The 18,154-nt window shown below is 47.8% G+C and overlaps 1 long non-coding RNA gene across 1 annotated transcript; it reads right to left on the reverse strand.

Moving 5' to 3' along the window:
- Positions 1-13,503: 13,503 nt before the first annotated feature.
- On the reverse strand, positions 13,504-14,550 carry LOC130111088 (uncharacterized). Its single transcript, XR_008810141.1, has 3 exons — positions 14,431-14,550; positions 13,982-14,137; positions 13,504-13,760 (listed from the first exon to the last, which is right to left on the reverse strand). It is a non-coding gene; the product is annotated as an uncharacterized LOC130111088 (long non-coding RNA).
- Between the last annotated feature and the right edge of the window lie 3,604 nt (positions 14,551-18,154).

The raw sequence follows: 18,154 nt of genomic DNA on the forward strand, positions 1-18,154 counted from the left end.
GTGACGGATGAACACGTAGTCCGCTGACTGCAGACCTGGGGGCACCTGGGACACCGGAGCGCCGTGTTGGGCGGTAGGGACGGGTGTGAAAGCTCTGACCCCGTCCAGCAAGGAGGCTCGTTGGTCCACAGCTGACCAGGGACGCGTTGCATTGGGCATGAAATCGCCTGGGACTCGCAGCGGCGTGCCGTACACCAGCTCCGCAGAGGAGGCTTGTAGGTCTTCCTTCGGGGCGGTCCGCAGGCCCAGCATGACCCATGGGAGCTTGTCAACCCAGTTGCAGTCCTTGAGAGTAGCCCGAAGCGCAGCCTTCATGGACCGGTGGAAGCGCTCACATAGGCCGTTCGCCTGAGGGTGGTAGGCGGTAGTGCGATGAAGCTTGACGCCCAGAGCCTCACCCACAGCATTCCATAGCTCTGAGGTAAACTGTGGCCCACGGTCAGATGAAAGGTCGGAAGGCGTACCGAAACGTGAGACCCACGACCCAATAAAAGCCCGGGCCACATCAGCAGACGTCGTGGATGCCAGGGGAACAGCTTCAGGCCAGCGCGTAGTCCTGTCCACCACAGTGAAGAGGTAGGTGAACCCATGGGAGGGGGGTAGGGGACCAACCAGGTCGACGTGGACATGGTCAAATCGTCTCTCCGGCACTGCGAAGCGTTCCAGGGGCGCCTTAATGTGGCGGTGTATCTTAGCCCGCTGACAGGCAACACACGAGTCGGCCCACGCTTTCACGTCTCTCTTAAGTCCCTCCCACACAAACTTAGCAGAGGTCAGGCGCACGGATGGCTTACCGCCTGGATGAGAGAGGCCGTGCACAGCTTCAAATACGGGGCGTCTCCAGCTGTGCGGGACGATGGGCCTGGGCTGTCCTGTGGAGACGTCACACAGGAGGGTGACACCTGTGTCGCTGAAAGGAACGTCCTGCAGGCGGAGCCCCGTGTCGGAGGCCCGGAGATGGAGGATGCTCGGGTCCGTGGCCTGGTCCGCAGCCATCTGTGCATAGTCAAGGCCTAGGTGGACCGCTCCAATCACTGCCCTAGACAGGCAGTCAGCTACCTGGTTAGACTTACCAGCGACGTGCTGGATGTCGGTAGTGAATTCCGAAATGTAGGAGAGTTGTCGCTGCTGGCGAGCGGACCATGGCTCGGCCGTCTTGGACATGGCAAACGTGAGGGGCTTGTGGTCCACGTACGCAGTAAACTCGCGGCCCTCTAGCAGGAAACGGAAATGCCGGACGGCGAGCCAGAGACCGAGGAGTTCCCTGTCAAAAGTACTATACTTGCGCTCTCGGGGTGTAAGCTGGCGACTGAAAAAGGCCAAAGGCTGCCAAGCCCCCCCCACCCACTGTTCGTGAACCGCACCAACAGCATAGTCCGATGCATCCGTGGTTATGGAAATAGGCGCTGTAGGTGAAGGATGCGCTAGCAGGGTAGCCTGGGAGAGCGCAGCTTTAGTCTCGGTGAACGCACGGTCCCGCTCTGCTGTCCAGTCGACCGCCTGGTTGGGGGACATGCCTTTCAGCGCCTCGTACAGTGGCCGGATGATAAAGGCGGCTCGAGGAATGAAGCGGTGGTAGAATGTCACCATCCCGATGAACTCCCTGAGCGCACGAGCTGTTTGGGGGCGCGGAAAGGCCGCCACCGCTTCCACCTTTGAGGGCAGGGGGACTGCCCCGTCCCCAGTGATGCGGTGCCCGAGGAAATCAATGGCTGTCAGCCCGAACCGGCACTTCGCCGGGTTGACGATCAGCCCATGCTGGCTGAGGCGTGTGAAGAGGGCATGAAGATGGGACAGGTGTTCTTCCTCGGAGGCGCTGGCGATGAGTATGTCGTCCAAATAGACGAAGATGAAATCAAGGCCACGGAGCACTGAATCCATCAGCCGCTGAAAGGACTGGGCCGCGTTTTTGAGTCCAAATGGCATTCGTAGGAATTCAAATAGGCCGAATGGGGTTGTCACCGCTGTCTTGGGGATGTCTGAGGGGTGCACGGGAACTTGATGATAACCACGGACCAGGTCGACTTTTGAGAAGACGCATTTGCCAGACAGGTTTGCAGAAAAGTCCTGGATATGCGGGACAGGATAGCGGTCAGGCGTGGTGGCGTCATTTAGTCGGCGGTAGTCCCCGCATGGGCGCCAACCTCCATCAGGCTTAGCGACGATGTGGAGTGGGGACGCCCACGGGCTGTCAGAGCGGCGGATGATCCCCATGCGTTCCAGGTGCTCGAACTCAGACTTGGCAATGGCGAGTTTGGCGGGGTCGAGACGCCTGGCTCTGGCGTAGACCGGGGGCCCCTTCGTAGCAATGTGATGCTCCACCCCATGCTTAGCGGTGGGTGCAGAGAAGGTAGGCTGGGTGAGGTCAGGGAACTCAGCGAGGAGGCGGGTGAACTTGTCTGCCTCTGAGAGAGAGTTGGCTAGACCTGCATAGGCCGCTTCCCTCCGCGTACATGCGAAGGAGGAGAAGGTTAAGGCATCGACCAGACGGCTGTTCTGAATGTCCACTAGCAAACCGTAAGCGCACAAAAAATCAGCTCCGAGGAGGGGAAGCGTTACATTGGCCATGACGAACTCCCACGTGAAACGTTGTCCACCAAAACACAGTTCTACAGACCGCACGCCGTAGGTGTGGATAGGGCTGCCGTCAGCCGTCGCCAACTGGGGGCCCCGCTCCCCGCCCATGATGTCGACGTCAGTAGCAGGGAGCACGCTTCTCTGCGCGCCCGTGTCACAAAGAAATCGCCGACCGGAGATGGTGTCGAGGATGAAGAGTAGCCTGCTCGTATCGCCAACACTCATGGCCACTACTGAGTGTTGGCCCTCTCGTTTCCCGTCGGCCTGTAGTTGCAGGGGGAACGGCACCGTTTAGCTTTCGCACCAAATCGAGCGTGGTACATACAGAGTCCAGAGGGCTTGTAGCGGTCTGATGCTGTGGCGCCACCGTCGGGCCACGCCCGCGATGTCGGCGGGGGGCCAGCGAAGGTAGGAGCCAGCACCCCGGCATGGGAGGAACGTTGTGTAGCGACGAAGAATCGGTCAGCCTCCTTTGCCAGCTCACGGGGATCAGTGATGGTGGAGTTAGCGAGCGCAGTCTGGACGTGGGGCGGCATGTTGCGCAGAAACAGCTCCATAAACAGGAAACATGGCTTTTCTTGACCCAGTAGGTTTAACATCCTGCTCATTAGCTCCGATGGTTTGCCATCTCCCAAGCCCTGAATTGCGAAGAGGTGACGTGCTCTCTCCGTTGCTGACAGTTCAAAAGTTTCAAGGAGGAGATGTTTAAGTGCGGCGTATTTACCATCGGCCGGTGGGTTGGTTATGAAACCGCTTATCCTGGAAGCCGTATCGCACCCCAGCGCTGCCACTACGTAGTAGTACCTGGTCTCGTCTGCTGTTATGTCTCTGAGCGCGAACTGTGCCTCAGCCTGCGCGAACCATGTAGCCGCGGAAGACTCCCAAAACTCCGGCAGTTTAATTGCAACGGCGTTCGTAGCCATAATGTGTGTGGTTTCAGAAAACTTATCCGAAAACCGACGTCGGGTCACCAGTGTAGAGCCGAAGTAACGGAGAAGACCGTAGGTTCACACTTTAGCCGTGTAGGCAACTTTCTTTAATCCACGGTAAATCAGCGAGACAAACAAAACCCCCAGCTCGACTGAGCGGAGGTGGCAAGAAAAACCAGAAAACTGGCTGGACAACCATAACTTAACCCTGCGTTAACCTGCCAGGGCAACCATGACTTAACCCTTAGTTCCTGGGTTGAATTCTGTCCCCAATACGTGTCCACCACACAGTAATAAATTGGCATTGCCTGTAGTTGTATCTTACATTAAAACAATTGAATGTTGAAATAATCTCAATAATATTTTTTACAATAAGTGTGCATCTTGTTAAAAAAATGATTACCTCATGTCACTGCTGCTGTACCTGCACATAAACGTATGACTAATAAAAACCTTGAACCTTGAAATTTATCTTTGACTCTACATATTGGAAAATGCAGATTATAATTTAATGGATCCTTTATCAAAACATTGTCACGTTATTTTCTAGGGACTATACATTTACAAAGGGTTGTTAATGCTGCATATATGTAGCCGGGTGGGGATTGATTTCTAAAGTAAAAAACCACCAGAGGGCGCTGTGCTTTGTGGAGCCTCCCCCAGCGCGAGCTAGAAAAGCAGAGATTAAACAGGAAGTTCCGTTTTTTTCGTTCCCTTCCTCAAGTCCTCTGGAGTGATCGGCTGTGTTTCTAAGAGCTTGTAAAAGAGATTGATTGTTGGAGCGTTTTCATGTGTAAAGGATAGCCAAGCAGAGTTAGGCATCCATCACACCATGTGGGGGAGGACCATGTAAAACGCTAGTTTATTGTGCAGTTATTTTATTTGGTTATTTTCTTTCATTTGATTAGGCACTTGTATGCTAGGTAGTTTCCACCGGCTAGTTGCACAAGAGATTAGGCATTTTATAGGCTAAGAGCCTGAGATTTCTGTTGAGCAGTATCATTGTGAAAACTCTAAATTGATTGTCATTTTTCAAAATTATAAAATTGATCGCAATAAAGAACCCTGTTTTTTTTACGTTGTCTTGGGATATTTAATTTTACCAGGCTACATGTTTTGGTACCAGGAGTGGGGTTTCATTTTTGGAGTTTCCTGATAGTTTGAGAATTAGCTAGATAGGCTAGGTTTTTTTTTAGCACATAAACAACTGCAGCGGTCGTATGTTGGTGAGGATCCCAGACCGTGAGACCTTCCTGGAATGGCGGTGGAGAACCAGTGACCAGATTTCAGGGATCCAGGCAACACTGAGAACGTGAAGGAAGAAGACCCATCACCTCTAATCAAGTCTACAAGACTGTCAAGACTGTCAAGGGACTGAGTTGAGCTAAGAGACCTTTCACCATGTCAGAGGGAGGTAACGACGGCTGGGCGGAAGAGGAGGAGGTGGAAGAGACTGATACTATTGAACAATTGCAGGCCAAGCTCTCTGATCTGAGTAAACAACATGATAAGGCTATGGAAGCGATCGCCGCTTTAGGTCCGGCCTCAAGTAGGTCATATGTATATGTGCCTAGAGAGCGCCAGATCCAGCCTTTTAGTGGGGATCCAGGCAAAGATGGCTGCTCAGTTGATGAGTTCATTGAAGAGGTAGATCGTGTAGTCAGGGCCAGAGGTCAGAGTCCTCGGGACAGCAGTTGATTTCATTCAATCTCTCCTAAGAGGGTCTGCGTTAGAGGAGATCAGACTACGCACAGACGAAGAGCCTAAAGACCCTAACGAGTTGTTTACTTTGCTCCGGGAGGCTTACGCAGAGAAACGCAGTGCAGCCCGACTGTTACTAGCTTTTTATGGTCGCCGACAAAGGGAGGATGAGACGTTTCAGGAGTACGCACATGCACTCTCCCAGGTCCTACGGTTAGCCCTGAAGCAGAGAGCAGATACAGTGTCAAATGCTAAGATAGCAGTCAGGGACCAATTCATTGAGGGTGTGCGAGATTCCTCTCTTAGAAGGGAGATACGCAGAATGATTAGGGAGAAGCCCCAGTCCACTCTGTTAGACGTACGTGAGGAGGCCATTGCTTGGGCTCTTGAAGAGAAACCTAGTGACGCTAAGGTTGCTAAGAGCAGGCAGGTAATGTGTGACAGTACGGAGAGAGCGGGTCTGTGCTCTGGTAACTCACAAGAAAAGCAAGCCGCTACTCTGGAGGACATTGCTAAGGTGGTTTTGGAGCAGAGCAGAGCTATAGCGGCGCTAACTATCGCACTGAAAGAGGGCCTCGCCCTCAAGGAGAGACAACCCAGAGACAAGGGTAGGAAGCCTAGACTAAAGCCCCAGTTTACAGAGGCTGGGAAGCCCATTTGCTTCAGATGTAAAGGGGTGGGACATATTGCAAGGGAGTGTACATAGCGCAAACCAGAAAGCCGGCATATTACCACAAGCGCATCCACACAGGGAAACTAGCGACCTCGGAGGCCAAGAGCCGGGCCGTCCGAGGTGAGACTGAAGGCTCTAAAACTCTTGATCATGAAAAGTTTATTGAGCGGGCAGCAGGTGAGTGTCGGGAGGTTGTAGTACAGATTGGTGGAGTGCCAGTTAAGTGCCTGTTAGATACAGGGAGCCAGGTTAGCACCATTTCTGAGTCCTTCTTCAGAGCATCTACTAGGGAAGGAGGAGGATGTCATTCCCACAGCCAAGTGGCTCACGTTGACTGCAGCAAACTCGTTACCGATCCCCTACATAGGTTATGTGGAACTGGATATGGAGGCTATGGGGTTAACCATACCCGAGTGTGGCTTCTTAGTTGTTAAAGACCCAGAGAAGTCAACGACGGGGGGAAAAGAGTCAAAATCATCACAAGAAAAGAGTTTTCAAGAGCAGGTGCCAGGTCTTATTGCAGTGTTTCTCAACCCAGTCCTCAAGGAACCCCTATCCTGCATATTATCTTTGCAATCCTGAATAGGTACCTGTTTGTAGTTATTCAACCAATCAGCAATAAATTTTGTCAGATTTTGCACACCTTGCATAATTAAGTGCTGCGAGATGATTGGTCGAGTAAGTACAAGCAGGGCTACCTATGCAGGGTTACAATGAAAATCTGCAGGATAGGGGTTCCTTGAGGACTGGGTTGAGAAACACTGTCTTATTGGTATGAATCTAATAAAGAGATGCAAGCAGTTGGTTACGGCAGAGTTTGACACAAGCCTTGGAGGGGAATTAGATCTAGACTGGAGAAAAGTATTCCAGAGAGTACAGACGTGTGAGGTAGTAGAAAAGATGTCTGCAGTCAGGATAAGAGGCAGAGATGCAGCACACATACCAACTTGGTCGGTTGCTACAGTTTATGCAAAAGGCAGCAAAGTAGCATCTGATGGCAGCACTTATGTGTTGGAGCCGAAAAAGACACCCTTGCCGGGTGATCTTGTTGTTGTGTCCACCTTAGTAGAGGCCACTGAAGTGTTCCCAGTGCAGGTGGTGAATTTTTGTGTTGATAATCACCAGACAGAAGTGCACTTTCAGCATATCTCTGCTGATCAGGAAGAAGTGAGGGTCGATCAGCAAGAGGGACAGACAGACAATGACATTCAGTCCATACTGGACCAGCTACACATGGGTGGCACAGAGGAAGAGGAGGCCAAGTTAGCTGTACTACTTTCTCATTATGCAGAGGTGTTTGCCTTTCAGGATGAAGACCTAGGTTACACCGACCGAGTCAACACGAGATCCACCTGGTGGATGATGTCCCTGTAGCGCAGCCCTACCGCAGTATACCCCCCACACAGTATAATGAGGTTAGGGAGCACATAACCAAACTTCTGAAGAAGGGTGTCATCCAGGAAAGCACTAGTGCTTATGTCTCTCCAGTGGTTCTGGTTAGAAAGGCTGATGGTAGCCTACGGCTATGTGTAGATTATAGGACATTAAACTCCAAAACCCGACGTGATGCGTTCCCATTCCCCCGCATCGATGAGTGTTTCGATGCCCTACATGATGCCAAGTTCTTTTCCCCTATAGATCTTGCTAGCGGGTATCACCAGGTAGCGGTACACGAGGATGATAGGCCTAAGACAGCATTTACAATCCTCTTTGGGCTGTACGAGTACTCTCGTCTGCCTTTTGGAGTTTGCAACGGGCCAGCCACGTTCCAACAGCTTATGCAGGTGACAATGAGTGACTTGGTGTTGCAAACTACGCTTGTATATTTAGACGACATCTTGGTGTACTCTGAGACTTTTGATGAGCATCTAGTGAGACTGGAGAAAGTCCTGCAGAGATTGAGGGAGACTGGACTCAAGGTCAAGGTTCAGAAATGTCACTTTCTGCAGTCAGAAGTTCGGTTCCTTGGTCACCAGATATCAGCTGAGGGAATAGGGACTGACCCTGATAAGATAGCTGCGGTGAAACAGTGGAGGTCTCCAGTACCGTAAAGGACTTGAGGTCCTTCCTAGGCTTCTGTAGTTATTATTGGAAGTTCATAGAGGGGTTTTCTCAACTGGCAGGGCCCCTACATGATGTGGTCAATTCGTGTCTCAGGAGCACCAGTCCATCCCGGTCTAAACAGCTGTTTGGAAGTTTATGGACCACAGAGTGACAGGAAGCTTTTGAATTACTGAAAGAGAAGCTCACCTGTGCACCGCTGTTAGGTTATGCTGATTTCTCTCTTCCTTTCACTGTTGAGACAGATGCCAGTAGTTTAGAATTAGGCGCAGTCCTATATCAGCAGCAGGGTGAGAAGTAAAGAGTGATAGCTTATGCCAGTAGGAGACTGCGTAATGCTGTGAAAAATGACAGAAACTACAGCAGTATGAAATTGGAACTGCTTGCCCTTAAGTGGGCCGTTTCCAAGAAGTTCTGGGGTTACCTGTTAGGTTCGAAGTTCACAGTCATAACGGACAACTACCCCTTATGCCACCTGAGTACTGCGAGGTTAGGAGCCATTGAACAACGCTGGGTAGCTCAGTTAGCGATTTTTGACTTTGAGGTCATATACCGCCCAGGTCGCTGTAACACCGCTGCTGATGCCCTGTCTAGGCATCCGTTAGCAGGGGAGCCCCAGCCAGACGTAGACGACCTAAAGTATGATGATTGCATAGCTATTTGCAATTTTAGGAAGGGAACAGCTCTAGGCCCAGAGTTAGGGACTGCAGGAGCCAAGTGTTGTAGCATAAGACAGGTTCGAGCCTCAGAGGCCAAGCAGGGTACTGACGGGAGGGATGAACAGGGTAATACCCCTACCTTGCCCGGGTACTCCAAGGAAGAGCTACAGCAGTTCCAGAGCACAGATCCCACACTCAGTACATTTAGACAGTTCTGGGACAGGAAAGAAAAGCCCATCTATAGGGAGAGAACCAGGTTAGCCAAGCCTGTGGTGTCCTTACTTAGACAGTGGTGCTGGATCAAGGAGATAGATGGCTTACTCTATCGTGTGGTGGATGATGCTCATTTGGGCGAATGTGGTCAACTACTGTTACCTACCTGTTTTGAAGAACCAGTCCTGGACAGCGTGCATGATCATCGCATGGGGCATCAGGGAATAGAAAGAACACAGAACCTTCTGAAACAGAGGTGTTTCTGGGTGGGGATGTATGACGATGTAGAACAGTGGGTTAAGAACTGTCAGAGATGTGTCCTCACCAAGATGCCACAGCCCAAGATACACGCCCTTAGAAAGTCATTTATAGCCACGCGACCCCTGGATGTAGTTGCTGTAGACTTCACCATCTTAGAGCCTGCCTCAGATGGTCGAGAAAATGTTTTAGTGGTGACAGATGTGTTCACGAAGTTCACTCAAGCATACCCTACTCGTGATCAGAGAGCAGACACCACAGCCAAGATTCTCCTCAGAGAGTGGGTCATGAGGTACGGTGTGCCTAAGAGATTGCATTCAGATCAGGGGAGAAATTTTGAGAGTGAAGTAATTGCAGAGTTGTGCAAACTGTACGGTGTAAAGAAAACCCGCACAACACCTCATCACCCCCAGGGGAATGCGCAATGTGAGAGATACAACAGAACTCTGCATGATTTATTTCGTACTCTACCGGCAGAGAAAAAACGCCGTTGGCCTGAGTACTTAGCAGAGGTAGTTCATGCCTACAACGTGACACCTCATTCGACTACTGGCTATACGCCATACTATCTACTTTTCGGGGTCCATCCGCACCTCCCAGTAGATGCTCTGTTAGGGCAGGAGCAAGTGCATGATCGGAAACATGATTGGTTAGTGGTGCATCGAGAGCGGTTGAATGAAGCGCATGCTAGAGCAAAGGAGTACGCTAAACAGAAGGCAGCAGAAAGGATCGAGCTAGACAAACACAAGGTGTACTGTCCCCCAATTGAGGTCGGTCAGTTGGTGTATCTTCGTCACAGACCACAGGGCAGGAATAAGATACAAGATGCATGGAGTACTACTGTTCATAGAGTGGTGGAGATCCAAGGTACTACGCATGCTGTGGAGCCTATGGAGGGTGGTCCGGTTAAGAAGGTCCATAGAGCTGATCTTAGGCCATGTGTAGGTCCTGTGCCTGCCCCCAGGAGGGAGAGCCCTCGTGCCCCTGTAGTGACACCTGTCCAGGCTCCATCTGAGGCTGTCCCAGTCTACATAGACACTGAGTATGTACACTACCGTTCAAAAGTTTGGGATCACCCAAACAATTTTGTGTTTTCCATGAAAAGTCACACTTATTCACCACCATATGTTGTGAAATGAATAGAAAATAGAGTCAAGACATTGACAAGGTTAGAAATAATGATTTGTATTTGAAATAAGATTTTTTTTACATCAAACTTTGCTTTCGTCAAAGAATCCTCCATTTGCAGCAATTACAGCATTGCAGACCTTTGGCATTCTAGCTGTTAATTTGTTGAGGTAATCTGGAGAAATTGCACCCCACGCTTCCAGAAGCAGCTCCCACAAGTTGGATTGGTTGGATGGGCACTTCTTGCGTACCATACGGTCAAGCTGCTCCCACAACAGCTCAATGGGGTTCAGATCTGGTGACTGCGCTGGCCACTCCATTACCGATAGAATACCAGCTGCCTGCTTCTGCTCTAAATAGTTCTTGCACAATTTGGAGGTGTGTTTAGGGTCATTGTCCTGTTGTAGGATGAAATTGGCTCCAATCAAGCGCTGTCCACTGGGTATGGCATGGCGTTGCAAAATGGAGTGATAGCCTTCCTTATTCAGAATCCCTTTTACCCTGTACAAATCTCCCACCTTACCAGCACCAAAGCAACCCCAGACCATCACATTACCTCCACCATGCTTAACAGATGGCGTCAGGCATTCTTCCAGCATCTTTTCATTTGTTCTGCATCTCACAAACGTTCTTCTTTGTGACCTCAAACTTGGATTCATCCGTCCACAACACTTTTTTCCAGTCTTCCTCTGTCCAATGTCTGTGTTCTTTTGCCCATCTTAATCTTTTTCTTTTATTGGTCAGTCTCAGATATGGCTTTTTCTTTGCCACTCTGCCCTGAAGCCCAGAATCCCGCAGCCGCCTCTTCACTGTAGATGTCGACACTGGTGTTTTGCGGGTACTATTTAATGAAGATGCCAGTTGGGGACCTGTGAGGCGTCTGTTTCTCAAACTAGAGACTCTAATGTACTTATCTTCTTGCTCAGTTGTGCAACGCGGCCCCCCACTTCTTTTTCTACTCTGGTTAGAGCCTGTTTGTGCTGTCCTCTGAAGGGAGTAGTACACACCAGTGTAGGAAATCTTCAATTTCTTAGCAATTTCTCGCATGGAATAGCCTTCATTTCTAAGAACAAGAATAGACTGTCGAGTTTCAGATGAAAGTTCTCTTTTTCTGGCCATTTCGAGCGTTTAATTGACACCACAAATGTGATGCTCCAGAAACTCAATCTGCTCAAAGGAAGGTCAGTTTTGTAGCTTCTGTAACGAGCTAAACTGTTTTCGGATGTGTGAACATGATTGCACAAGGGTTTTCTAATCATCAATTAGCCTTCTGAGCCAATGAGCAAACACATTGTACCATTAGAACACTGGAGTGATAGTTGCTTGAAATGGGCCTCTATACACCTATGTAGATATTGCACCAAAAACCAGACATTTGCAGCTAGAATAGTCATTTACCACATTAGCAATGTATAGAGTGTATTTCTTTAAAGTTAAGACTAGTTTAAAGTTATCTTCATTGAACAGTACAGTGCTTTTCCTTCAAAAATATGGACATTTCAATGTGATCCCAAACTTTTGAACGGTAGTGTAGTTCTGGAGGAAGTCCCTTGTCCAAGCTTGGGTCAGGAGTATGTAGATCTGGAGGAAGTCCCTTGTCCAAGCTTGGGTCAGGGGGTAAGTAGAGAGAGAGATTAGATTACTGATGATCAGGACAGAGGGGACGCAGCATCTAGATATGATCCTGAGCTGGTGGAGGTAGAACCTTCTGGTAGGGAATCAGAGTTAGAGACACCTGTTTCTATGGCTGATGTACGGGCACCTGTCCCTGCACCACGTAGAACTCTAAGAGCAAATGCAGGGGTATATTCAAACCCCCACCATGTCCCTATGTCAACATGTAATTCTATTTCACTCAGTCCTGATGTGCTGTCCCAGTTGCTAACGAGTATGGGTGCTGTATTCTTCAGGGAAGCAGTGAAGGAAGTGAAAGCTACGAATTAAGTCACTGAGGACGTTGACTTTTTAGCAGGGGAGTGTGTAGCCGGGTGGGGATTGATTTCTAAAGTAAAAAACCACCAGAGGGCGCTGTGCTTTGTGGAGCCTCCCCCAGCGCGAGCTAGAACAGCAGAGATTAAACCGGAAGTTCCGTTTTTTTCGTTCCCTTCCTCAAGTCCTCTGGAGTAATCGGCTGTGTTTCTAAGAGCTTGTAAAATAGATTTATTGTTGGATCGTTTCCATGTGTAAAGGATATCCAAGCAGAGTTAGGCATCCATCACACCATGTGGGGGAGGACCATGTAAAACGCTATACTTGTGAGTGTTAGCTAGGCTAATCAGATGTTGTGTTTGGTGGCAACTTTGTGCTTTTCATTTGTTTTATTTATTTTCGTGTAACAGGGAGGACCCTGCAGTTGTTTATTGTGCAGTTATTTTATTTGGTTATTTTCTTTCATTTGATTAGGCACTTGTATGCTAGGTAGTTTCCACTGGCTAGCTGCACAAGAGATTAGGCATATTTTATAGGCTAAGAGCCTGAGATTTCTGTTGAGCAGTATCATTGTTGAAACTCTAAATTTCTTAATGTAATTTTTCTAAATCATAAAATTGATCGGAATAAAGAACCCTGGTTTTTTATGTTGTCTTGGGATATTTAATTTTACCAGGCTACATATACAATCACCAAGTCATCTAAGAGGTTAGGGTGTGTGAGTGGAATAACAGTTGTCAGAATTTTGAAATTCTTCCATCTACCTAATACTTTCAATGTGTATTCTCACATTAGACAAACGCGTTGATGTCTCCACTTGTTGATCAGAGAGCTGCTTTTTACCTTTGGTAAAGTGAGGGATTCTAAGGGTGGCACTGCATACGGCAAGCTCATCTCTGATGGTAAAACCACGATCTGCTAGGATCTCATTTACTTCTACATCATAAAATCCAGACTCAACTGTAAGTTGTTTATCAGAAACACGCCCACCCCAACCTGTGGACAGAAAAGTAATGGCTCCTGCAGATGACATGCCAACTAAATACTAACAGTGTTGTGGCTCTTATAATTCGAATATGTTTGGGCTCTGGAGGTTAGATTCGTGGGTCTGTTAATAAAAATTTCAGTGCAGTCAATAATGCATCTGCAATGTGTGTATTTAGCTTTAAAACATTTTGGCATATTCCTTAATATTGCTTGCTTGCTTGGCCACTTGATGCGAGGTTTCAAAACCTGAGACATAACAGGGAGCCAACTTCTCATAATTTTAGAGATGTCACATTCGGTAATCTTAAATCTGAATGCAATATCCTTGTTGCTGAGCCTTAATTGGAGTTTCATCAGGATAGCCCATAGATGGTACTCCAGGGTCAGAGAGCAACGCACAACCTCTACACTGTCTTTAACTGTTTGGAGCAACCGCTCAAAAAAGACACTGGTCAGACCTGTGAAAAACAGAACCTGTGCTGCATTGCATTTGATAGAGCTAAAGGAAAACTGTGTGTTCCTGAATGTTGCTTTTAGTTGTTCATTCTCGGCTTTGAGTTTGTTGATGTCCACATGCAGGTTGTCACATTCGGTAGAAAGTTGGCTGTACTTCTGTCTGAGGTCATCATGGAGAGCCTTCAGGACCTGGCTTATGAAAAAGAAATTAGATATACAGACAAATAGAAATTTCACAGTCCTATTTTTCATATCTGGGAAACGGCTACTCTCTGGGTGATCATTCAGACTGTGCCTAACAGAATCATGGCCAAATACTTTTTCACAACAAATATATGAACAGGACAACCTGATTAATCCTGGTAGTGACTGTCCTACTGTACAATAGTTAAGATGTTAGAAGTTCTTACCAGTGCAAGGACCAGCACCAGGCTCTATTCCGCAATCATTTGGGGGGAGGGAAGCGTGTGGATTCTGATGCAGACTCATCAACTACTTCTGTGGACTGATGTCCATTGTCTGGCCATCTGTGGGGGGTTTCATCCCTTCTTCTTTTTCTCTTATATCTAATACACACAGAAGACAGCAAGCAGTTCGTACAAAACAGTTAATTGACTCAGTTGAACACAGGTTTATCACATCCTCAGTTCAAGTCAGTGGAAATCACAGCACGCCTCAAAGGGCTTCATGAGATAATGTAGACATAACAGAAACTATCTGGCCTAACAGATCATCCTTACAAAAATATAGCTACATTAAATTACTCACCATTTCTTCTCTGCACTTCGAGTCATGCTATGTCGAGTCATGCTGGGTGATCACAGTGAACAACAAATCACAAGGAAGTTACCATATTTACCTCTCATGTTTTGCATCGCCTTTGTTGGGCTGGATTGAGTAGGAGAAGACAGACGGGAAAAAGTCAGGACTATCGAAGTCCTCAGATGCCTCTCCTGTACAAATAAAGTGTATTCTTGTGGCTTACAGTAACTGTTAAAGTGTGTTGTTTCCTTCTACTAATGAGACTTTACAACTCGTTTCAGCCCCACTGGGCTATAAACTTTAATAATAACTTCGGCACGTAAGGTTATACATCATGCTCGGTCCGTTATTCAAGGTGCAACAACATAAACGACCTCTGTGGAAACAAGGAACTAAACAATGGTTCCTAACAATAGTTCCTATTGTTACATCCTTTCTCTTTTCAGAGTTTCTTCTTTTTTAGAACCTTTAATAGATTTTTTTAATTGTCTATCGCTGTAAACAATAAAATATAAACAAAACTCTTTGCTACTAACAGTGCTGGAATATCAACATTCAAAATGTTTTTCATATTAAAAATGACATATATTTATCAGTTACTTATAGCTACTAATGAAAATGATCATTATCAACTACTGTGTATCAAAGTGCTATGGCTTCTCTTCACAGTTTAACATAACCAATGTTTAAATGAATACCTGAACTTGCAGATAACCAGGTGAACAAGAACGTATGTACACAACATTTGTGATTCACTTTTTTTTTTCATCCATGCCCCCCCCCCCCCCCCCCCCAAAGTCCATTAGTGCTACAGATCCATTCATCTGTGTGAGGTCACAAAGTCTTTGTATCGCTGCGGCTGCACCACAGAGTGTCCCGATCTGGTGGTAACAGGGTTGGCCCTGTCACCAGTGTCCTTGGTTAGGTGTCCTGCTAAGACACTGTGAGAAGGAACACTATCTGAACGTCCGGGTTCAACACTCTGGCTGACTGGGGCTGCTGATCTCCATGTCCATAGTGTCAGTGAAGATTGCTCCTGGTGCATGCCTGAGGTGTCTACGATTTCTCCTGATGACACCACCCGTGTGCAGTTGGACCTCATAGGATCTCCTGTCAACCGGCCTCAGCACCTTGCCCACTCTCCAGCCAGTGTGGGGTGCGAGAGGCTGAACTCTCACACATTCACCTGGGGCAAGCATGTCCAAGTCTTTAGCCGACCTGTCGTAGTATGCCCTCTGACGTTGTTGGTTATTTTGTAAATCCTGTTTCACCTGCACAACTTTCGGCTGTAACAGGCTTGCCTTGGTTGGCAGTAGTGTTTTGGTACGGCGACTGAGCAGCCGCTGTGCTGTTGTGGTATCAGTACCCTGTGATGGTGTGTTGCGGTGGTCCAGAAGGGCAAGATAAGGATCCTGTCCAGCAGCCTTGGCTTTGAGCAAGAGTCTTTTTGCTGTCTTAACGGCTGACTCAGCTTTGCCATTGCTTTGCGGGTAACCTGGTGATGAGGTTTTATGTTGAAATCCCCACAGTCGACTGAACTTTTGGAATTCTTGTGACGAATACTGTGGGTCATTGTCCGAGATTACAATATCTGGGATACCTTGGCGGGCAAAATGAGCTTTCAGCTTCTGTATCACTGTTGGTTGACTTGATATCTGCCAGGTAATCTATTTCCCAAAAATTTGAGAAAAAATCAACAATTATGAGGTAGTCTTTGTTTTCAAACATGAACAGATCCATGCCCACCTTTGCCCACGGCCTGCTTGGCACATCATGTGACATTAGTGTTTCTTTTTGTTGCTTAATGTCCATTGATCTGCAGATGTCACACTTTGCTATATATGATTTTATTTGGTCGTTCATGCCCTGCCAAAAGACACACTCCCTAGCCCTCCGTAGGCATCATTCCACACCCAGATGTGATGCATGTAGGCGGCAAGTGATGTCTTTCCTCAATGCATCAGGGATGACAGCGTGCTCACTCCTGAACACTATTCCATCTTGGTGGCTTAACTCCTCTTGGAATGAGAGGTAGAGCTTGATTTCCCTTGGTGTTTTTGACTTATCGTCAGGCCATCCTTGTTGCATCATTTTGATGAGAAGCTGCAGTGTTTCATCCTCTTTTGTGGCAGATTGTATATCATGTAGCCTGTCTGCTGCGATAGGTAAGTGTTGTGCCATGTTGACAGTCTCTAGTTCTGCATCCGGTGCACTCTCAGGAAGATAAGCTCTGCTCAGAGTGTTTGCTAGCAGCATGTCTCTACCTGGCACATATACTACATCTAGATCATACTTTTGTATGCGCAGCATCATTCCCTGTAGCCTTTTGGGTGCACTCAGTAGAGGTTTTCTCACTATTGTTTCCAACGGCTTGTGATCACTTTGCACCATCACTTTTCGGCCGTATGTGTACTGGTGAAATCTTTCCATGCTAAAAACCATTGCTAAGAACTCCTTTTCTATTTGTGCATACCCACGCTCTGTTTGAGTGAGTGCTCTGCTTGCAAATGCTATTGGCTTACCCATCTGCGCCTAAGCCTGTGTCTGAAGCATCACACTGCACTGTGAGTTCCTCATCTGGGTTGTAATATTTCAGTACTGGGACCTTTGCTATAGTCTCTTTCAATTTGAGGAAAGCCTCCTCGTGCTGTGCTGTCCAGTTCCACTCCCTGTTTTTGTGTGTCAAATCTCTCAACACTATGCACTGGTCTGAGAGGTGGGGACAAAACTTGGCTAGATAATTTACCATACCTAGCAGCCTTTGTACTCCTTTCACATCAGTCGGTGCCGGCATCTTCTCAACGGCAAGCACTTTCTCTGGATCCGCCCTGAGTCCATCAGCCGTCAGGCGGTGTCCAATGTATGTGGTCTCCTTTTGTCTCAGCTTGAATTTGTCTTTGTTCAGCTTGATGTTCTTTTGTCTGCATCTTTCAAGAAACAGTCTCAGTTTTCCATCATGGTCACGCTCAGCTTCCTCCTGTGTTTCCCCTTGGCCTGTGATCAGTACATCGTCAGCTATAATGTACAAGCCTGGTACACCGTCCAGCGCTTGTGTGAGCTTTCTCTGAAAGATTTCTGGGGCCGGACTTATCCCCATTGGCATCCTCAGCCACCTGTAACGTCCGAATGGAGTGACGAATGTTGTTAAATAGTTGGACTCCTCCTCCAGCTGCACATGCCAGAATCAACTCTTGACATCACACACTGTGAACACTTTTGCTTTTGACAAGTCCGGTAAAATGTCCTCAATCGTTGGCAGTGGGAAGTGACTGCGCTTTAGAGCTTTGTTCAAAGGCTTGGGATCGATACACACTCTTGGTTTCCCACTTGGTTTCTGTACCACCACGATTGCACTGATCCAATCTGTACTGCATTCCACAGGTGTTATGATCCCTCTTTGCTGTAGGTCCTGTAGCTCGTCCTTCAGTGGTTTCATCATGGTGACTGGGACCCGCCTCTTTGGCAGCTGTACTGGTTTCACTGTGCTATCCACCTCTATTTTGTATTTTCCCTCGAGGCAGCCATCGCCAATAAACATATCAGCATACTCATCTTTAATTTGTCCCATTGTCCATTGTCCTGTTGTTGATTCTGTTGTGACAATACTGTCTATTGTCATGATGTTTTCATATTGCACTTTTATCAATTTCATGGCCTCACTGGCTCTCCTACCCAGCAGAGGCACTGTACCGACTGCATTCACCACATGGAACTCTAAGCGATATAGCTTGTTGTTTCTCGGGTTTATTATTTTCGCTTTACATTTTCCCAGTAATTTTAATTTGGTTTTATTGTACATTACTAGTACACTCTTCGTGTGT

The sequence above is a fragment of the Lampris incognitus genome, chromosome 4 (genome assembly GCF_029633865.1).
Source record: "Lampris incognitus isolate fLamInc1 chromosome 4, fLamInc1.hap2, whole genome shotgun sequence".
NCBI lineage: Eukaryota > Metazoa > Chordata > Actinopteri > Lampriformes > Lampridae > Lampris > Lampris incognitus.